Source organism: Macrosteles quadrilineatus, unplaced genomic scaffold (assembly GCF_028750875.1).
Source record: "Macrosteles quadrilineatus isolate MER2022 unplaced genomic scaffold, UCM_ALF_1.0 Scaffold_2__2_contigs__length_208266976, whole genome shotgun sequence".
NCBI classification, from domain to species: Eukaryota; Metazoa; Arthropoda; class Insecta; order Hemiptera; family Cicadellidae; genus Macrosteles; species Macrosteles quadrilineatus.
This window is the reverse complement of record NW_026542595.1, coordinates 135,213,323-135,237,846: the sequence shown is the minus strand read 5'-3', so window position 1 is coordinate 135,237,846 and position 24,524 is coordinate 135,213,323. Positions and strand designations below refer to the sequence as shown.

The 24,524-nt window shown below is 31.2% G+C and overlaps 1 protein-coding gene across 6 annotated transcripts in view; it reads left to right on the top strand.

Moving 5' to 3' along the window:
• The window catches only part of LOC128985324 (apoptosis-stimulating of p53 protein 2-like), a 445,246-nt gene that overhangs the window by 328,768 nt on the left and 91,954 nt on the right, over nt 1–24,524 (top strand). The window contains exon 1 of one of the 6 annotated variants that reach the window (XM_054404719.1): nt 22,115–22,204. The exons of the other annotated variants lie outside the window; for them this stretch is intronic. The gene's annotated coding sequence lies outside the window, so the exon portion shown is untranslated. Of the gene's footprint in view, nt 1–22,114; nt 22,205–24,524 lie in introns of those variants that run through there. 6 annotated transcript variants of the gene reach the window in all.

Genomic DNA, 24,524 nt, shown 5'->3' with positions numbered 1-24,524 from the left:
AGTCTGGGTCTAACAGTCTGTCCACCCAGGTGATGTTTGTTAGTTAAAGGGTTAAAGTAATCTGTAATGGATAAGTACGACGATGAGTACTATCCGTAAAACTTGTATTACAGATAATTCTTAAATAGAGAAAGTTTTTGAATTGGATACCAATTATTTTTCCAATATAGTGGAACCCATTAGAAGTAGTGGCAGAACCACCGGGCGCTCTTTCAGGTGGCTTAGGCTTCTCTAATTGGCTATGCTTGAAGACAACAGTGATAGGCGGGTTTTAAGTCCCGTCCTCTAGAACACAAACTTTACTCAAAGCAGTACGATTTTACAAATAATATGATACCTCTAAGTAAGATATGAGTAGCCTCTGGAAGATAAAAAATCAATTTCATTACATAACAGCTGTTTTTTCCGCTGTTGATTCAAACTTTTGTATAATTCCGTAAATACACAAAATATATCACTCAAGAGCAACAATATCAGCTGTTATCTATTCGCACACGCTATTTCATAACCTAACAGCCGTTTTATTTCTGACGTTTGTTTAGCTTTGTATAATACCTACGTAAGTAACACCGTAACACACAATATATCTCTTAACTGCAACAATATCAGCTGTTATCTACTCACACCAGCTGTTAGACGCTGTCGATACATCAAAACAGCTGATTTCACCTCTGTTATTGACTGTCTTTCCGTTCCAGTTGGTGGAGAGTGCCAATTTCTTAACAATCTCTCTTTGAAATCGCCGTAGTGAAGTAATTTCATTCTATATTGATCATAGATTCAGTTATTGATTTGGAATTTTGCAAGAGGAATTATCACGCGTTATCATTATCAATCGTGGTTGTACAATTGAAATAAAAAGTTATTTGGTTTGTTTCACGTTAAAGTTGAACGCAATGATGTGAACGAAATGTACCTATATTTCTCGTTTCAGTTGTACATTTTAAAATTGATGCTGAAAACAGTTTTTTGTACTAGAGGAAAACTAATTTTAATTATAATATGATAGTTTTATGTGGTTAAAATCTATTTCAAACTGGTTATAAATAAATTACAAAATTTTTTCCTTTTTATTTTTTAAGGTGTTAAAAATACATATTTTGAAACGAAATTATGTTAATTTTCTCTTTAAAATCCGAAATTAATAAAATTTTATGACCAATTCTTTCTTAATCCTTATCGTGTAGTTTAATTCTAGCCCTTGCCCCTTGTGTAATGTTTTACGTATTGTTACAAAAATGATCGCTCGAGTAGTTTTCACATAAATCACCTAAGGTTAACCTGTGGGTCGGTATCGGTGCGGTGCAGGCGTGGAGTTGCTGTCACTTTACACCAGGTGATTCCATCTCAGATATTGTGTTATTGTTTCTTGTCTCTCAATGTGGATGGAGTGTTCGAAGAGTTTCAAGGCTTTCTTTTCCTTGGAAAGTATTATTACTTCTGGTATAAACCGTACTTGCACTTGTGGAACAAATTCTTCTTGGTTCGATTACAAAGGCTCAGTTTATAAACTATGTGGGTTTTGTATAAAATACACTGTTGATCTTCGACTTATCGAAATAAACAGTACGTCTGTTTATGAATACGATTAATAATGTTAACTTTTTCACACATTGATAAAGTATGTGTAGATCCGAGTGAGTAAGCACTTTTTTCTCCCTTAGAATATTTCTTACTTACATTTACGTACATTACTTACGTACATTTACAAAACAGGTTTGGTTTTACAAAATGAAGGGGAACACTTTCAAGTATTAAAAAAATATGCTTTATTTTACATGCAACAGATCTGTGCGGTTTAGTTTAAAGCTAATGGAAGCTATAATGGTAAGCTATTGGAAGGAATTTTTTGAAAACGCAGAGTGGAGATATGCACCAGAAACCTGATCTCTGAAAGCGATATTTTCTAAAACGAAACTCTCGAGTTTGAAATAAAACAGTGACGACCACCCTGGAGGTGAATCTGACACTGGTAGGGTGGTTTTTGCCCAAACAACCCCTCCTTAATAGATTCACAGACGCATTAGAGGCCCATCGATAAGGTGTTGTTTTTCTTATACTGAATTAGAATTCAGTTTGCCAGTAGCTTTTGGTTACACTACTGTATCTTATTAGACACCTATCTTTTGAGTCTGTCAAATTCAGTCCCTGATACGCGATCTTTTAAGTTGAAGTTTGAATATGCCTGCGTACACAGGAATAAAATCATTTTTTTGTTTGGATGGATCACGCCATGGATAATTATCTTATTTAAAATATACATTCATGACATAACTAATTAGTAATCAACACTAACAAAATTATCTTTAATTTTTTTATTCTCAAACCTCAGACATCAAATTCTGTGCTTATTCAAATAGCATTTGATCGTGATTGAAACACAGCGCTCTACTCATTTTTTCAAATGTTGTGGACCGATCCCATATGCCGGTGATAATTATCTCAAAGAGCTTTCATAAAGGAAAAATCTTACTCAAAACGTCATTGTCACGAAAATGACAAAAAATCCCTGCCACATAAACTTAAAAATCCCAACAAAAGTCTTATAATCTCTCTAAAAATATTCACAAAAGTCAGTTTCCGGTTTTTTCATGGCGGAAATATAAAGAAAAGAATTTGGTCGAAAATAAATCGGCGTAACGAAGTGGCTTGAGTTCGAGACAAAGGAACCGTTCCATAAATCGGCCAGATGTGTGGAGGCGCGGCCAAGGTCAGAGTTCAAGGGGCAAGAGGTCAGTCAGTCACGCTGTAGAAACCAGGGACATTACGGACGTATGCAGAGCAGGCTGGGCTTGGTGGAGTGGTGACCAACAAAAAGATCAAGAGAGAAATAAAAACCTCTATGGTATATTGTAAAACAGCCAAGATTGTCCACATTTTGGAAAGTCATGGAGAGTCATCGAAAAATTTTGTTCATTGAAAGTCATGGAAATTGGCAAAAAGTGATGGAAAGTCATGGAAATCCCCAATGATGGATGGATTTGAGGGTTTTCAATGCTCTAGTCGGCCGTAACCCCGACTATTGTAGCATTTTCAGGATTTGTTTGATAAATGTACGACAATCAAATTTTTACAGTTGTTTTATTTTATGAGTTTTGGGTTTCGTATATATTATTCAGTTCATTCTTGTATTTATACACAACAACTCCATTACTACCCTTACTCCATTACTCCATTGTTATTTGTTAATACATATTTCAGTATTTTCTGTGAAATAACTTGTCAAGGCAGTATTATTCATTCGTGTGTGTATGTTGTGTTATAATTTTTGAGTAAAGTTTGTGAGTCATGGAAATCAATGGTAAATGGTCATGGATAGTCATGGAAATTAATGACAAATTTTCTGTGGACACCCTGAAGAACCATGTTTCATAAGCTAACAAAATCATTTGTATCTCAATTGCAGGACAAATTTGATCAACTTATTTTTTACTTTAAGTGTGGATTTTTGACCCAAATAAAAAAAAATGATACTCTCGCAGAGACTGGCATGGTCAAAATTCTATACAATATAAGACAGTAGATTAAGCCAAGCGAACGACTGAATGCCCTGATGCCAAGTACCGATTTCCGTCTGAATTTAGATCTGGTTCTAATCCTCACACTGGCCAACTCTTGATGATTAAAAAATGTTCAATTTGATTTTTTTATGGCTACCACTGATTCAGAAGATAAATTGTTAACTTAAGTACCCAAAAGGTAATTGTCTAATTCTGCTATAAAATATGAGTAAAATTAATTGTTTTGTATTTTTACTCATTTAAAAAACCTGCAGTTTAATTTAATACACACTTAACTTTTCTACACAATACTCGATATAATGTGCGTGCAATCGATGTGTACATTAATACAAGCTTGCATTCTTTTAAAGTCAAACATTTATGAAAGGCAAATAATTAACTAATGTCCCTAATGTGCAACGATCCAATAAAAACTTCAAACAGAAAAACTAAACGAATGAATCAGTTGATTAAAGAACTGAAATGCAATCGCAAGGTCTAATGCGTTTGATCAATATACTGTATCTCTGACACGATTCTCGGTAAAGTTCAAATATGTTTTCTATTTGCCAATTATCGTTCTATTATTGGTTCTAGTTTAGTTATTGGACAAAGTGAATCTTACAATCTTCGATTTTTTTCTCTCATTGTTTTGATGTTTTGATCATTATATTTGTTAAATCGTCCTAATTACCTTTGTAAAATCCATTAAAACAACTGTTTGGTATACCGTCTACATATCAATTAATTTTGTCAACTCTTGTTCATTAAAATTTCACATGCCCGACTAAATTACTACTTAACAAATTGCGTTATGTTTACACATTTCTATGCAGTGGTGAGCGTTCGTTTAAAGCAGTATTTTTGATATACCTCCCAAATATTTTCAAATCGTAATATACTCTCTCATTATTGTTCATCCTTGTCGAAAGCATTATTTTACATTTCATATTTTTATGTGATTTGACTCCTCGACGAATAGTTAACTTCCAAAAATTCCAAAAATAAAATTTTAAATAGACATGCACTGCCCGAACACCTTATACACATTGTCAAAATCACTACTGTACTTAAAACGTGTATAAACTCTTACTGTGAACATAGTACACATTTTTTAAGACAACTCGTCCAACAGTTATTTTTGACATTAGACATAGCTCATGCAATGTCCTCATTTGCAATTCACGTAGCTATTGATATTTGACGTTTGGTAATTGCTATTTGACACACAGACCAGATTACTATTTGACGTGGTGACAATGGCTTTGATATAAGTGCAGTGATCAACATCGCTCTAACAACCACTTAAACAACATCGCATCGTTCAATCGTTGATGGGATTTCGATAGAATCTGTGTTTGACAGTGAAATAATTAGAGATTTTAGTCGGTCGTGATTATTTCTGCTGTTTTGTGGAATCGTGCGTTGTGTATGGTGATTAAATTGTTAAATTTGTTTTCGCAATTGTTCTTTCGGTCAAAAATGTTATAATCTTGCTTTCCAATAAAGATTTTTGTTCTTTAATTTTTTCTCTGTAGGATAAACAAATAGTATTAACTTTATTTAAGCTCTGTTATAAGTTATGCCAGTGATTTCATGATGATAACATCTATAATAAAAACATTATGTAGTGGATATTGAATGCGTCAATATCTATACGAGCACAAGATTACCATGTTACTGCAAAGATATTTCAATTTTCTTATAATTTCTATAAGGAGCTACGAGATATTTTGGAATATAATCCTTACATCGTTCAAGCTACACCTGTTAAATAAGTACTTAGTTACTATGTAAGAACTTAACAGTGGTTCTCTCCATAATATTAGAAAAATGTTGGCATTTAAAAATCTCATAAATTAATTCACAAAACCGTAGTTTTCTCAGAATTGAACAAATTTTAACGTTTGAATGTCATAATTGTCCTACATTTTAAATATATGCTGGGTTTCTATTTTGTATCAACAGAGAAAATAACTAAAAACGAAAAGGGAATATAGTCGTACCCTGAGCTTGGAGGAGAACATTCCTATACAGTAAAGAAGTGGAATAGACTCCAACCTTATCGGAATCCAATAGGGAACAAAAAGAGGAAGACTCCTATAATCTTTATCGAAGTTTGTAACATCTCCACGTTATATGCCTGAGTCGCTTTGAGAACAGTATAAGATGAGTATCATAGTGACTTAAAATATTTTGTTGGTCCCAATTAATTAAAACTTGTTCTTAGCAATTTGATGTTCTGATAATTTGCCATTTGTTTTAACACTCCATTAATTACACTTTTTGGAATGTTGATATTTTTACTTAGTTTTCTTTATTTCTTCTATGATAAAGGGTATTTTGTGCCTTTAAGGATTATTAGAAGATACTTGGACACTTTCTGAATTATATCTTGGAGTTTGAAGTTGTGCCTTAGAGTTAGATATCGTAGGTACAAATATGTTTCAATAAATTATTGTACATACGGCGTTGTTCCGGATTTTTATAATGTGAACAATAAGCAACATATTTTGCGTTTCTCAACCGGTAGAAAACAATGTATTTTACGAAACGCATGTAAAATGTATTTTAAACCAAAAGTTTACATTTGTTCTTTAAAAAGATCGTTTTATATATTTATTTGTTTTTGTGTCGAGAAAATACTATTTGCCACAATATGCTCTTAAATTTAATCCTTTTGTATAATTATAAATCTCGAGTTGTAAGGAACGAGATTTATATTAAATCGTTATTTGCTTACAACGGCCTTTATGGCAGATAAAAATAATACAGCTGAATATAATATAAAAAAAGTATGTTCATCGTATGTACTGTTTTATGCTGTAAACATTTGTCATTTCTTATAATTTAATTGCAAATAATTCCGCAGTATAGATTACCCTTCCCATAATGCAATCAGATTTATAAGGGACGGGGGTAAAAGCTTAAGCTGCGTAAAATAACAAAACAACACAATATCGGTCCGGCAAAGTGACGTACATTATTGGATTTCAGAGTTGTTACGAGAAAACTAAGAAATATCGTTGTACTTATGTTCTGTAAGAAATTAATTGTTCAAATTAAACGTTTCTTGTGTGTTTATGGTTATGTTCATTATTCTTTATAAGCTTTTACAAAACTTAGTTGTTCGTTCTAACTAGTTATTTAAATAACAAATGATATCCTGTTTCAATAATGTATATTGTGTTTAAGTTTAAAGATTCTTAATTTGTATTGGGGGAAGGTGATTCGATGAGAGTCTATAACAAGATTTTCTTTTGATCTAAAAATGTGTTCATTTCTACATGTTTGGTATGTTGTAAAATTGTATTATATATGTGAATAAAACTAAGTAAATGGTAAAATATGGTAAGGTAATCTATGTGCAGAAGCTAAAAACACTTGGTTTCTCCCTTGGTGGTCTAGGTTCAAATCTTACTAATCAATTTTTTTTCTTCATATAACATTTTTCTGTTTTAGCGAATTTCCCTATTTTACGAACTAATGCTATGGTTAAAATACGCATGTTATACGTTTTAATAATCTCTTTATTATGAATTTCAAATCTACTGTACATGTTATATGCAATTTTGACGTAACCGATGCCTGTAAATATGTTTCAATTCAAGTGAATAAACTAATTAACACTTGATGTATAGTGGTGAATTTTCGTTTCCTTAAATCAGTTAAACTCACTTAATCTATACGGAAATCAAATTTTTACACCACTTTAATTTTTAATAGAGATCTCACTAAGAACTAGTTAATAAATAAGTAAAATTAAAAGTTAAACCGCCAAATAATTCTAACTAGTTTCAGTAAGGCGTTTTTTTCAATTTTTGTAAGAATCTGTTTTAGAATCTATTTTTACTATCTAGTATTTCTTGAGTTATCTCTTATGTTAAATAATTTAATAGAGTCCTTACACTACTATAACAATCAACCTAGATTCGAAATAATTTTTAATTTTACCCTCCTTCTCTCACGTAGAAGCAATTAAAGTGGTTTAATTCGTAAGATTGTATCAGTTGATGTATTTACATAGCTGAAACAATTGATTTAAACTTTAAAGGGTCTACATTGTCTACAAAAGCTCTTAATCAACTTCAACAAGAATATGTCCGGGAACTAATTAATGTTGCTTCAAGGGCTGACTTTCATTAATTCCAACCCCTTTAAATAATTGACGTAACCTCTGACAGTATTTTCACAACGTTGTTGGTAAAAGAAAAATCAATTTTGTTTTTCGTTTTGAAATTTTATAATTTATATAATTTGTCGAGGCCTAAAGCTGTGGTTATAGTAAAATTGTTAACAGAATTTTCATTTGTTAATTTTACTTATCGTTATATAGTTTTATACAAGGTATCTAAATAATTGTATACGTATTACTGATAACAAAAGAAAAAATCATTAATGGTAGTTATAGGCTGTTCAAATATTTCTCAATTTCTATAGGAATGCCAGGGTAAAAGTATAGTAGCAAATGTAGTCGTTACAGAAATTAAATAACAATATAAATGCGTTTATCTTAAGCTTACCATAAATAATTTGTTATTGTTCAGATCACGATTTCAATGTGAGTTTTATAAATCTTTGACATATATCTAATTTAACAATAATTATCGCTCAAGCACATATTTTTACTAATTTTTTGCGATCTTATCAAATCTAACGTTATCAAAAAATAGTTTGAAAGCTTTACTATTTCATAGTCTGTTAACTATAAAAGTATTTATTTGGATCATAACTTAAAAATATTTTATTGAAGTCTACGTCAAAACAAGTTATTATTGGAATATAGTAGCGGAAAATATCTTTTAATTTTTTTTAGAATAACGCAGTAGCAATTGAGATCTTTAACGTAATTTTGGTCGCAGTTGGGAACGATTTAAAGCCATATGAGGATTTGTCTTTTGTAAGATTTACAATGTTTGCAATCCTTATGATATGTGATGACTGTAAACATATATTAGTATTTATTGCTCCAACCGAGCCATTTTACGTCTTCTCGTACCGATGCACACCTGATGTTAGCAGAATAAAACCACAATGCGAGGCTTATAGTGCTTTACTTTAACTGTGATCGTAAATAACTTCTTGATCAGCATCGGACGTGTTATTAAACTACCTGAAAGCACAAAAAATACGTCAAATAACACTTGTAATAATATGTTTACACTTAAACTGTTTACTCACAAGACAGTAAATATATATAAAAGATGGTAAGTGGTCATCGATTTCGATTGGACACTCCAATCATCATCATAGTATCATAGTATCATCATAGTATCATAGGCAAACATTCCAACATCCATAAAAAATATTTTTTACTTTAGTTAAAATTTACAGTACAATGTAAGTTAACCTAGTATCATTTATTTATTTCGAGTTTCACTTAGTTGTAAACCAGTTCTCTTTAATTAGCTAAATAATTGTCCTTTTTTCTATAGAATAAAAATGTTTATTTGCCGCATCCCTATTACTCAATTTTTCTGCTTTAATTAACACCCAGTAAAGATAAAACGTGCTTTTAAAGGCAAAATTTATATCTTAAACTTATTATGGCTAAACCTCTCACACTTAGATACTGGTTTGATTGTTAAACATTTTACAATAACTTTTTATTTTATGATATTATATTATCTGTAAGGTTTTTTTACACTTGTTACACCAACTGGATTTGAATTTAATTAAAGCTCTGAGAAAATATTTTTTAAATAATAATCTTTATCTTTTATTTATTTATTTAATACAATCGCACGTAATTTAATCCTCTCAAATTAGGACCCACAGGTCTCCAAACGTAATCAAAACTTTGCTCTTACCGCTTGGTCCCAAAAGGAGCGCGCTTCCATCTTCATTCTTAAATGTTTAATGGATTAAAGATTAAAACATGTCACATTTCCTTAATTATTCATTGATCTTGAAAAAGTCTTACAGCTTTAAAAACATTCAATTTAAAATTACCAGAAAAGATAAACCAGCAACGTTTTATTCTAATAACCATTAGAATTATTTTACGCTTTACAAAATAAATTATTCTAAATTTTCAAACCGGGAAAATTGGTTTTCAATTGCATTTTTACATGTTTTATTTAAAAAGGTACACTTAATCTGGTAGTTAACAAGAACGTGTATAAAAAATTTTAATGAATATTAAAAGAAGTTCATCCAGCTTACTAATTTGTTGATCTAATTTGTTTAACTTAGGACACTTTCATTTATATTGTGTTCTCTACCAATTTACTGTGAATGTTGTTGTTAGTTACAGTTGATGTTATGTTTCATAGAATAAATAATAAGCACTTTACCTGTTTATGAAAATTAACAAAACCAACTCTATGTTGTTAAAAATACGATATAAAGTTAATTATTTAGTTTATTTCCAGTGCTTTTAATTTCAAAAAATAAATAGAAGAAATAGTTACTAGTTTTTTTAATGTTTGCTTTCACGTGGTTTTAGTATATTATTTATCAACTAGTAAAAGCTCATTATAGCTTTTTTATTTATTCAACACTTATCTCCTAAGTTTAAGCCTGTCCATTCTCTGATAAAGGACTACAAAAGAAATATCTTTCGCTAAACTCGTTTTTTTCATCAAAAACCAATAAAACGATGTTTAACACAGTTTAAACTTCACTAACCAACATTTATCGTTTGGTTTACCTTTTCAGTATGGTGTTGTAATATTAACACGTTATAATATTTCATACGGATGTAGCAATTTTAGTATTCTAATCATGTTCAAAATAATAATTGTTTTTATCTGATGAGCAACTTCTACAATTACGTCGTCATCAAATAAAATATTATAATACAAAAATACCCAGCCAGTTTAATCACCATTATTTGCTCACTTGGCATCCATATTAAAGCTCCATACAAAATATATTCTTTTCAATAAAACTGTTTTCACTAACGTTAAAATTTAGTAAACGTTTTTTTTTCTGAAATAGAAATCAAAGCGTTAACAAATGTTATTGTAACCTTTTTACCTACTGGAGGAATTAAATGAGACAAACCAGCTAGTCTAGTTGCCAAAAGGCATTTTTCACCCAAACCTGGAAGTAAGGTCCACCCGATGTTTTTTAGTGTTTTCTGTTTCTTTAAGACCTACATAATTAAAATCTGCAGGGTGCCACTTTGTCACCCTTGAGCAATTTGAAATATTCAAAATGGTGGCCAAGATGGCTTAAAACTGTATATTTGCTGTATCTTTCCCTATAGAAGAGACAGGATAATACTTTTTGTGTCTAATTTTATGTTTTAAGGGTCAGAGAATACCAATAATTGATTATCTTAGTAATAAAATACCCGGCCCCGCCGCAGCAAACCTGCCGACTAAGCGAATTTCCAGTTGCCTGAATTGATTTTCAATTAAATGTATTTAATTAACATTAATTTTTATGAGTACATAGGCTTGCTGCTACAGGGAGGGTAAAAAAGTGTGTTTTTTAGTGAAATATTAATAACTTAGTATAAAATAAATAAATTTACCAAGTTTGATCAAAATATATCCATAAACAAGCAGACTACAACATTTTACAATATTCCCCATAAGAATAACATGTGAATTTTAAAATTACAATTATTTGAGTTTTCTCCGTAACTTATAATGGTACAAAAACCCTTTGATATACTAAATTATTTGTTTTTTCAAGCTCTTTAAGAAGGTCTGAAGATAAATTGGAAAATTTTGTGTTTAGAGGGTCAAAAATTATAAAAACCAATTTTTACCCCATAAAACCCCGCGTGAAACCCCGTTCCCATGGTCCGATCATGCTGGTTCGCGAACTCATTCAAGTTTATCCCGCCTTACACCTTCAAACCAAATCTCATCAAAATTGTATAAAAATTACTCAAGTTATCGTGTTCACGGACACATATGTAATTGTCTATTATGAAAAATTGAATTTTGGTATGTTTCAAAACCCCTACTTTTTCAGTGTTCTCATGCTCGGATTTTGTCAGATTTTTTTATACATTGCCCTATATGTATGAATGTATGATTCCAAAATATGTCTTAAATGTTCTCAAAGCAATTTTTCCCACCTCAAAGTGTATTTCAATCGGACTAGATGTAGTGGTGCAGCACGGCTAGCGTTCCAAGTTGAAGACTAATAACAATATATCCCATAATATATCTTCAAAAGAGTTCAAAGCTATATACAAACTGATATGAGGTTGATAACTGTTCAAAATTTTATGCAGATTCTTTTAAGAGCCACAAAATATGAATGTTCTTATCACCTGAGTTTGTATTTGCAAACATTTAAAGGTTTTACAAAAAAAATCTTGGAAATTTGGTATTGTTTCTATTTAAAGCTGTCTCTTTTAAATAAATCAATATTGAAATGGTATAAAGTTATTATTATCTTAAAGTAAACTTGATGAGGAAGCTATTAAGACAAACCGCAGATTGTTAAGACGATTAGTTGTCAAATTATTGATGTTTTACTAAAAGCTTACATAAATCCAATATGGCGGAAGTTTTTTTCAAAAATGGCGGCTTTCCGCCACTTGGATTTTTAGTATAATATTCTTGACACCTTTGTTGACAAAATCCCATATATTTTGGAATATATGGGGAAGAAATATATTTTATTTCTTTTACCTTAAGTTTGATGTTAGACCGTATTTTGACTAGCCTAAAGAACAGTGTTTTTTTCTTAATTCAAGAAAACTATAATTTAAAAAGCAGTTGATAAAGTCATTCACAGTTCCTGAAGAAGGATAATGCACTGTCCACAGTACAGCACAAGCATCAATTAGGAGAACTGCTTGTAAGTTAACTAATTTGATGACTGTGTTCTGTTTGAATGTTGCACTTATCCTCAGAAACCATAGATTTATATTGTTTTAAGTCAAGTAAATACTTGAAAACATTGTTGATAGGCTTGGCAACCTATCAACAATAGGCTTGGCAAACTTGGCAACAAATTAATGTGGAAATTATTAAAAACATATATTGATTTATTATTCTGGGTAATTTTCCAATTAAAACATCAAACTAGGCACAAAATGATTATCCTGTCTCTTCTATAGGTAAAGATATAGCAGATATACAGGGTTAGTAAAAAGTGTGGAGACCCCCTGTTTATTTTTATAATGGCCCATACTAGAAAAACTAAACTCGGCACACCCTTATGACATGAATTGTTTGAAGTACTTTTTGGGCATAACCGTCACTTGGTGTAAATCCCCAAAATGGGTGATTTTGGGGGAAACTCAAAAATTTCAAAACATAAAGACCCATCATGTGACTCCTCATTTTGAAGGTCCTGGTAAAAGAAAACTAACAACGCAAACTAGAGGTTTCTATCTCAATCCAGTAAAAAATGGAAGCTGATTGAAATCTTTAGAAATCGAAAATAACTTGCAATTGTATATTCAATTGGCTGCCATATTTTACTGTGCTAAGATAGAGACCTATAGTTTGCGTTGTTAGTTTTTTTTTATTATGACCTTCAAAATGAGGGGTCACTCGATGGGGCTTAACATTTAAAATTTTTGAGTTTCCCCCAAAATCTCCCATTTTGGGATTGGGAACTTATGAGAATTTCAATTGGCTGCCATTTTTTAATGAACTGAGATAGAGACCTCTAATTTGCGTTGTTGGTTTTCTTTTACCAGGACCTTTAAAATGAGGGGTCACTCGATGGGTCTTTGTATTAGAAATTTTTGAGTTTCCCCCAAAATCCACATTTTGGGGATGAACACCAAGTGGCGGTTATGCCCAAAAAGTACTTCATAAAATGCCATAATGGTGTACCGAGTTTAGTTTTTCTAGTATGGGCCATTAAAAAAATAACAGCGGGTCTCCACACTTTTTACTAACCCTATATAGTTTTTAAGTCATCTTGGCCGCCATCTTGAATATCTCAATTTGCTCAAGGGTGACAAAGTGGCACCCTGCCTATTTTAATTATGTAGGTCTTGAAGAAACAGAAACCACTAAAAAACATCGGGTGGACCTTACTTCCAGGTTTTTTGACCTGCAACCAGACTAAGCTGACAGAGTAATGTCGTAGAAGGGTAATGTCAAGGGATAAGGTAACTGTTGGGGAAACGTGGGGGGAGAAAAATGAGATCGGCCATTGAAATAAAACATAGTTCTCCATCAGAGTCAGCAATTGTGGCTCGTTTGTTCAGGTGATACATTGTAAAAAGAATAATGTAATAGTAGTTTACGCAACGATTGCGTTAAGTGAGTCTTTACGACACGAGTAGAAAATTTAAGGCACGAGCCTTGGCGAGTGCCTTAAAAACTTCTACGAGTGTCGTAAAGACTATTAACGCGAGTTGCGTACACTACTTTACCTACGACCGTTTTTTAATTACTATCAATCTGGATTTAATTACTAACAATCACTACTGATAACTTTTTAGAGAAGTTATGTTTTCGTGTATTTTCATTGCCACTGAAAGTGATGCAACGACTTGTTGTATAATCAGCTGATTTCCTGTAATTACGTGTTTGTTAAACTTCGTTAACTTACCATAAATATATTGTATCAGGTACAATTCGGCAAATATTTAATTTATTTTTGGACTTCCACCAACTTAATTAAGAATACGCGAGTATCAACATGAACAAGTCGGATCAACAATTAAATTGGTCAACTGATCAGCTGATCAGCTGATTAGTTGACGTTTGAAGCATTACAATTTTAATTCTTTTCTCTCAATACTTGAACCTCATTGGTCCGTTACCTGTGTTGATATGAGAAAAACTATGCTGATGTGAAATGAAACTATGCTGATATGAAATTAACAGCTGTAAAGTGAAACTTTTCAATTCTAAGAACTGGACTGGAATGGCTACTTTAAAAAAACGGTCGTAGGTAAACATTTTTTCAGTATTATTTTTACCTTAGCTTCTTATCCTGGTAAAACACAGAAAAGGGTATCAGTAATGTAAATTTACTAAAAACCCCCTTTTGTGTCTTACTATTGACTATTTTTAGTTAGTGTATTTTAATAATTTTGCCATGAAACTAATGAAAACTGTTTTTCAATACCAGTGTGGTAGAGTAACATTTATTTGTATAAAAAATGTAAGCAAATAAAATTTTACCCATTTTATTGTCTTAGGAACAAGTCAATATTTAGCTCTCAAGTGTCATCTTTTTATTTTTTGGTAAAGACATGTTCAAGTATCAACATGGGAATTAAATACGCCTACAACATTTTCCTTACATAGACTATCTCTTTGTAAAGCTTTAGCAAAATCCCTCAAGTTACTTTGTGAACAAAATTTAGAAAATCATACACATTAGTTTTATAATAGTTTATAATAAAATAGATTTATTCTATTCCGTGATACTTTTGTGTTGTTTTTGGGAGTGAACTACGATGGTAATACACCATGATTAAAGAGTGTCTACTCTATTCTGTGGTTACACCTAAAAGGTCGTAATGTAAGATCTTTAAAGCGAATAGAGTTTTTAGAATTGTCTCATGACTTTAATTACAAAACGGACCACTAAAATAACACAACCTGTAAAATGTTTAGTTTTTGAATCTATATAAAGCTATTCTTAAACTACCCTTTCCTTAAAAACAAATAGTTCCTATAATTAATTATTTTAATTATTATTCTTAAACTAAGTAACATACATTTCATACATACATACATACATACATACATACATATATAACATACATACAAACATACATTTATGTTACTCTAATTAGTACCTACCATTAAAAATTAAGCCAGGTTGTGGTCTCGAGTACAAAGATTTTAATTAGAAGTAAATAACAAATAGCTTCAGATTAATGTTTTCACTCAGCGTTAAATATACACATAGATAAACTAGGAGTTTGGCCAAACTTGGGGAATTTAATCAAAACTTGCGTTTCTGCGGCCACATGGGTTTTGGCGGGAGTTTCACCCGCTTTTTGGTTCACCGTTGACTTATTGGCGCCAGAAATAGAGCAGTTAAATATTATTAAACATGATTGCTCATTTTTCTCAGATCAACTATTTATTTAATTAGTTTGTGGATATCTATAATTAACTTATATGTGTATCCACAATAACATTAAGAAACCATACATCAGTGAACGGGTTTATAATCAACGTAAATATTTGTTAGAAATGGACTTCTATATTTTCTGGTATAAAATAATTTATTTTTATTGGTATAGTAATTCCTTTGGCAGCTTTGTATCAGTTTAAATGAAGGTTCATAAATAAAATAGTTTATTATGATAAGCCGTTATCCTATAGCTTAAATTACTGAATTTTATGTACTTGAGTAACATTTTAAAAATATAAAATAATTTGAAATGATTTTGTAAATAAAATTGCAAAAACCACCGTTATTTCGATGTTCTTTCCATTTATTTTTTTTCTGGTTGGTCGCAACCAAGTGAAGGATGGATTTTTACAAATATTTTTTTGTAACTATGGAATTCCGTGTTTGTTGTTTATTCGTCTGGTTCTGATATATTAATCAAAAATGGCAACCTCTTCATGGGATACATCATACCTCCTATCATAGATAAAAGGAGTATAGACATGCTCCTATACATTATATGTAAAAATATCACACTCTTGTGAATGTAAAACTCGTAGACAAGTCTAGATTTATCGAAAACGTCAGAATCCGTGTTTTAATTATACTGGTAACACAGTACCAAATGATAATCAAAATGTTATCTAAAATAAAAAAAACTTGACAAATCATTCAAAATTAAATAATTTGCATAGCCTAAATGTATTTTTTCAAATTCTTGTCGAAAAGTAGGCCTATCATTTAATGTAAGAAGTATAAAATAAACTCACAAATTTTAAAATATGAACATAGTTAAGTGCCCTTTATTCAACGGATCCCATCTAATGAAAGTCAGTGCTTCCATCGTTATTAATTACTTTCTTGGACCTCTCTGAAACTGTTTAACGGTTTTGACATCAACAACCATTAGGATTAATGATACATTTAATATTAGGACAGGGATTTAGATCATGCATAGTGTCTGCAGATTTAATAAGCTTAAATTCTTAACCAATGACTTGTTCGTATTTTCTGTGTGTGTTAAATATATGTCTTTAGTTATTTTTTCTGATCATCCATCGCTCTTTATGTGAATATTTTTTTGTACGATTTTGACAAACAGTTTTGTAATGCATGTTGGGAAATAATTCCAAATGATCTAAGTTGAATATTTGTTGAATCCCAAGAAAAAATATACTTCGACTTTCTATGTTGGAAGTAATATAATTACAATATAATTACTATCATGAAAGAGTATCATGAATACATAATAAGTCATGTTTACAATCTTGTAATAGGCTACTTTTGTTAAAAAGTCGTTCCATAAAAATTTACGATTGTAAAAAAATTAACCACCCCCCCCCTAAAAAAAATCGTTTACATGTGGAATGCATTTGGAAGTTGAAATTATATGTACAACAGTGATACAGGTGATCAACCAAGCAAAGGTTATAGTGTAATGTTGGTCAGTGTAATGTTGGTCAAATCATTCATAGGTTCATTATTCAACTAACACGTTATTGTTTCGTAGTAAAATATTCATGTTCGTTCTCTACTTAAAAAAAAGACTGCTAAACCCCATATAGTCACTCCTTTTCTATATAAAAAAAACTTTTTGATAACTACCAGTTCAGCAAAAAATTCACATTCTGGTGAAAACAATGTTCCCTCGTCTACTAGTAATTCAGTTTGACCGAAGATCAACATCTTGTGTACCGATATCTCCTAAGATAACATTGGCTGTAATAGCAGTATGTCCCGTATTCTCCCCCCCCCCCGCCTTTTTGAGCCCCCCCCATCAAATCGTGCAGCCCCGACACGACCCGCGTCACGACGGTGATCCCAGCCAATAAACTGTGGGCCGTGATTTTGGGATTTATGGGTTGACGGAAAGCAAATTAGGGCAGCGTGCAGTTTATGGCCGCCCCGACTGGTCCTTTGTTCCCGTGCCCGTCCACCCGCATTTCGGCACTCGATGAGACGTAGCATGATGTAAAGTTACATTTTGTGGATTTCAAAAGTTTTTTTTGTGTAGATACATTTCAAATCCATGTTTTATTCGGAACATTTTGGATGATTTAATACTAGATTATTTATATAATTATTATTGTTTTCGAGCAGTATTGTACATACTTTGATGCCAAAGTAAGCAACATTTGTAAATGTATCAGTCGGTGGAATCGTTGGATAAAATATTTAAGAATAAATTATCTGAGAGGTATGAATTTCGTCAATTCTAACGCACGAATAGTGTAAGTATTTTTTTTTTAACTATTTGACTACGCTACCGACTAATGAGTTTTACTAGTACAGTACTTGTTGACATTGTCAAAATTACTATTTAACTACTACTAAGTCAAAGTACTACTACATCGAAACTTGTACAAATTTCGTAATTTTCAGCTGTACTGAGGAATATTTAAAGAAATTACTTAGCTTACTTCGTAAGGTAGTACACTTATAAATGACGCATGTGAGTAAAGTATCGTTATATAGATTTAACCGACACTCATACAAAGGAAGTATTGGAAGCGTATTCCGTCATACAATTATGGACCTTGTGGATAAGTTGTGTGTTATAGTAAGTAGTTGTAGTAATAAATGTTACAGTAACGTTCTATTTATTTTTTTCTTTATGCAAAGTTAATTTCACTAACTCAAAATTGTTGAATACAAAACTACTATATTATAAGCTATTCTATGGTTAACTACCAAAGTATAAACGGAAATTTTCAAAATTTCCCGAAGGCTAGAACACACCCTGCAAATTATGACTAATGATAAAAGCGCACTTTATAAATGACAACCAAAGTGAGAATGTACACTGTATATCTAGATCCGTGTATCCACATGGTAAATAGTATATACCGCACCTAGGGCTGAAAATGATGTTTTGCCGGCTCGAGATAGTTTTTAAGTTCGAGACTAAGTCGAGAGCATATAAGCAATAAGAAATAAATTTAAGAACTCGGATATAAGGCAAAGTTACATAAGTATAACAATATATTCCAATTAATTAATAAAGAAATAAACAATACAGAAAACAATAAGGACGAAAAGTACAACAAATGTGTTTGTGAAAAGTACAATTTGTGTTTATTTTTTGCAGGTAAGGCTTGTTCAATATTTGGAAGCTGTAGGCTATAAGTAAGTTTGCCTATGTTATATTATTAAGTTAGCCGACAATTGTTTGTATAATTTTCTATTTTTAAGTGACGTAATTTAATGAAAATGTAAGGAGACAGAATACTTAAAATAAAACGACACTTTTCTTGATTTTGATCTTAATTAACCTTATAATTATATCTTAAAAGAAACATGGAAATAGTTCAGCTATACAAAGGTTGTGTTCAAATTAAGGTCTCCAAATCCAACTTATTTGTCAAATGTTTCTTACTAAACTTCAATTAGCACCACAGATGAAATCTAAGAACCGCCAGTTGCTACACAGGACGAGACATTGTGAGCTTATATTGACGCAGAGTTTCATGTCCCTTAATGTTCAACATATGGGGGACCTGGAACCTTCTGTATATGAACCAGTAACACGTGTAGGTACTCTTGTAAGCTGTTGTAATTCAATCGTTGCGTTTTATGGTAGTTTAAATGTTATCAATACTTTTTTTCTTACCTTATATTTTACGTCTGAGAAAGATAATTTATACAATTATGATGGCATCAGTTATCGATCAGTCGAATATAATACAAACATTCATAATGAATGTAAAAAGAAGAAAATCATTATGAGGTACAGGATCTATTACAAGAAATCGTGTTCGGTATCAAAGTTCGATAAGATACATAATGCCAAGCCAAACTTTTTGGCATTATCCTATTACAATTATTCTCAAATGAGTACCTATTTGCTATTTGTTATTCATATCAACGAATTTGTATGGCTATGAATAACAATCAATTGTAGCGTTGCTGTCAAATTAGGAAAGAATTAATATCCTGGTTATAAAGGACGTTTAAAATTATCTGGTGCGTTAAATATTAATATATCAACATAAAACTGACCCTACGATGTGGGCACTTATTGTAGGCTTGTTAGAAGAAACAGCACCTAACGCCCATTTTTAAAATTTCATTTTTTTATAAAGTTGCAAATTCAAGATTTCAATGTTATTTTAATACGGAGTTGACCTACCCTTAATAATTATTGCATGATAGTTTTCAAAATTTGTGAATGGATCTTAAACTCCTAGTAAATATCGTTAAAGAAACCGATTCAACTAGAAAAGATAACTGAAATAGATTTATTATGCAATAAATTTTATGAAATAGCAATACTATCTCGATACAGCTATTTATATACATTGGCACATATGTATATCTTTGCTAAGTCTTTTGGATATAGTATTCGAAATTACTTTAGTTACTTTTTATTTATAAGTAATAAATGCTCAGCACATATTAGATTTAGCAAATCATCCATTAATTAATTCCAAATGTCCATTATAGAACCATATCACATATTGTGCAACGTACAAGGTCAGAATGTTTGCAAATGTTAATACCAGTACACGCAAATACAAGCCCGCAGATATTATTGGGGAAACTCATTAGCATTCTAATTTGCACTTATATCCTGACTTACTGTGGATTGTTCGCATAAAGTTTTGTACGGTAAATAATGTGCGTTACAGTAGAATTAGAATACATTTGTAGGAACGGTTTATATACTCAAGGAAATTAGTTTTTGGGTATTTCGGTTTAATTAAATATTTGATTTATGTAAGTTTTGCATGGGCGTAGGACTCAGCTTATATTATTCTGTAGTATTTTTTCATTTAATTTATGCAAATCAAACACAACAAATGCTTACCCCTGGATTACTTAACACTTTTGTGTCATACTGCAGCAAAAACAGCTGTTTTCTATACATGCGTGTGCAAAGTAGTTTTTTCCCGAGGTTTTTAACTCATTTTTTACTCCCAAGGGGATAAAACTCAGCTGGAATCTTTATCATAGAGTTAAAAAATGAATTCCATTCGTAACTACATTTTTCTTCAGTTTATTAACTAAATCCAAACATTATTTTGGCAATCAATTATATTCTTCCAGCCTATAACAGGCTCAGAGGTAGAGTTGAAAACACAATCTTGGACTAGTTTGAGTCTTTTTAAGGAAACTCTAAAATCGAACTCCTCTTCGGTCTAATGGGGTAAGATAACACGCTCTTTCAGCAGAGTAGAGTGTTAGATACAGAAACTGCCTTCTACCTAAGATATATTGGAATAGGTCGGGGTATGGAGACTCATTGTCGGTAGGGAGTGGCACGAAGGGAGTTTGAAAAATACCTTTAACACTTAAAATAAATATGTTACTTTGTATTGAAAATAATATAAACCTTAGTATACACAAATTCGTAGATAAAGTTCCTGACGCATAAAGATAAGGGAATTGCTTAGTAAAAATAGTAGTTTTCATCACGAGGAGCGAAAGTGTCTCTTTTTGGTACGCAACCGAAATACGATTAAGTACCATAAAGACGCTGCGTCTGATGATCACGTATTTTCATCATACTGGGAATTATCTTCTAATCATTAAAAAAATTGGACCACATAATTTGAGGCTATGCAAAGTTGTCATCATTTTACATTTCTCTTATTTAGAAACATAACTCTAAATAGGGTGTAATTTGTAGCGTTTTCATAATAAACTGATAAATTTCGAGGTTAACTAACCGAAAAACTAACCTAATGGTTTTTTTTTCTGTTTCCTATTTGAAAGTACCAAAACACGATGATTTTGCTGACGATTTACATAACTAAAAACGGCTGATTTCCGGACGGAATTATGAAAAAGCGTTTTAATTATTTTTAGAGATTACATTTCTTGAATCACTAATATTTTTTTCACAACGATGTGATTATTTTTTATTATATAATTTGTATTTTTACCTATATTTCCTGGGTAACAATTGGAAAAAAATCTTTATTTGGTGCATTGAATATATATGAAGATCTGATATTAATTATCTTGGATAGCTCTGGAAGATCTAGATTAGTGTACTTTTGAGACATACCAAATGGTTGCCGTTTACTATCCTTACCAAATAGAATCACTAGTTTCAACAACGTATTGCAGTAGTGCTAAGGGCATTACGGTACATTAATTGTATTACCAGACACTATTGCTGTTTTATAAGTTCAATTAATAAAGAATTTTTATTTATGATTTATTACCCGGACTAAAAGACTAGACCGAGCCTTGTTGAGACATAATTGATTATTTAGTACTTAGGGGTTTTTAAAATTTGAAATATACACCCGAACCACTTAGCTAAATTTATATGACATTGAAAGTGGTTGGTAAGGGTAGGCCTACCATTTAACACCGGTACTGAAAAAATGTGTATACAATGTTTACCATTGCAATGTGGTTAAAAAATTATTTGAAACCTTTCCAAAACTTGATTTTTTATTGTTGTATTCAAATTAATCTTAGAATGTGATAAGCACTAACCAACCATTTTAAAACTTCGGTATAAATTGCATATTTCCCCTCTAAACATTTTGTTGTCCGCACGACACTAGCGCTGGGCAGCGTCAGCGGCGGGCGGCGTAGTTACTCAATGCGAGAGCGGCAGTTGAGTTCCGTAGCTTTGTCAGTGAGTCACCAGCTGTCGTTGTGCCCGGAGATACGTCATTTTGTGTTGTGCCACGCCGTGTGCGAGTGACCGTGTAGATATGGTACTTACCCTACCCCGTGTATGTATTACCTAATCCACTCAATCCTGTTGTCTATTTTATTCATTTATATAAGTATATGAATTTATTTTTTGTTGAGGCATCCCCTAAGATAAGATTGTTTTATTTGCTTTTTGGGCGGTATTATTTTTTAAATTAAATTTACAAGAAATTACATTTGGTGATGCAAATGTAGGTAAAGCGGTCGAATTGTTCTCTTTAGTACCACATTTTAGCGAATTTCCCTATAGGGAAGTAGCTATTACCGTAGGTCTCATGGTAAGACTTAGGCCCGGGACCGATTTACTTTTTCATTTTAATGTCCCCAGAGGCCAAAAACACCATTCGTTCAAATTTTTATATATGTATATATATATATATATATATATATATAGATTTATATATATATGTGTCCGTGAACACGATAACTTGAGTAATTTTTATCCGATTTTGATGAAATTTGGTTTGAAAGTGTAAGGCGGGATAAACTTGAATGAGTTCGCGATCCAGCATGATCGGACTATGGGAACAGGGTTTTATGGGGGGTTTTATGGGGTAAAAATTGGTTTTTCTCACTTCTTACCCTCAAAACACAAAATTTCCCAATTTTTCTCTAAACCTTCTTAAAGAGCTTAAAAAAACAAACAATTCAGTATGTCAAAGTGTTTTTGTACGGTTATTGGTTACGGAGAAAACTAAAAAAATGGTAAATTTAAAATTCCCATGTTATTCTTATGGAGAATATTGTAAAATGTTGTAGTTTGCTTGTTTATGGATATATTTTGATCAAACTTGGCAAATTTATTCATTTTATAGTAAGCTATAAATATTTTACTAAAAACACACTACTTTATTAGTTTCCTTGTAGCAGCAAACCTAGGTACTCGTTAAACCTTGTATTGTTAAATCTATGTTATTTAAATAGATCAATTGAAAATCAATTCGGCCAAATGGAAATTCGCTTAGACGGCAGGTTTGCTGCGGCGGGGGTATTTTATCCTATTGTAGTCCACCAAATGCCTACCTTTACACTTTTTGAAAAACTTATGAAATACACTATTTTGATAGAGGTGAACATACACCCTCTTTCAAAACCTGAAGAATATTTTAGTTAGATATTTAAATAATTTAGCAAGATTTTATGGAACAATTAGGGATACCATAACTTTCCCTACCAAGTAAAATAAAAAAAAAACACATATAAATCTTCTATGCAAAAAAAATCGGATCCAATCAATTATTATAAAAAACGTACCTATTTTATGTGAACCTATTTGGAATTTCATGATACGTATTGCATACAAAGTAAAATTAAAGCACGACTCGTTGATTTAAGTAAATCTAATTAAATTCGACTGACAGTGTAATTAACCTGTGAACTTCTTTTAAATGTTAAATAAACTCAAGATTTCATAGGAATCTGTTAATTTATGCACGGTGATGTTAAAGTAACTTGCTAGACAGGAGAAAGGTTAAGGAAACACTGAAAATTTGAATAATGAATTCCTTTATGTTTACTTATTGAGCTTAAAATGACGGGATAGTTAAAAATTATAACTTTGTTACATAAGTTGCAATCTGCATACAATAATAATTAATAGATTTTTATGATTAAGATTAGACCAGTAATATTCGAAATTACGTGGTTTTTTATGACTTAAACTCTATTTTATGTCATAATCGATTATTACTGTCATCAAGTTTATTTGCAAAATTATCTTTTAGAATATTTATTGAAATAAATTAAATAATTATTTATTCTTTGTAAAATAATGTTTTGTAATTTGTATAACACCCTATGTGGTGAATATATGAAACACTATTCAAAACTGTCTATACAATGTCTTATGGTTTTACCACATGATCTGCTAGTAAAAGTCCTTAACATGTTATTTATGAAATGATTTAGGTTTTATCTCAGACAATAGACCACTTTTTGATTTATAATGTTTATCATATATAATTTTATTTACCATTATTTATTTATCACGTGGCTATGGTTTTATTTATCAATTTATACGATTAAAATAAAAATAAGTGTAGTAACCTTTTTTTAATTTTATGGCAATATTTTCTAAAATTTCATTTCATGTTTAATTTTAGTTTCTTCATTTCGAAGTAAATTACTATCGCAGATGGATCCCACGTTTGAAGATAGCGTACAAAAATCGAAAACTAAAATCAACAAAAAAAATTAATGAATAAATTCTATGGGCAAATTTTATTCTAATCCTATCATTTTTTTCTGGGTACATTGTCACGATAAACCCCTTAATCACCTCGTTCATGATTTAAAATCTAAAAATATGAAGGTAACCAAACGACAATAATATCATACTGT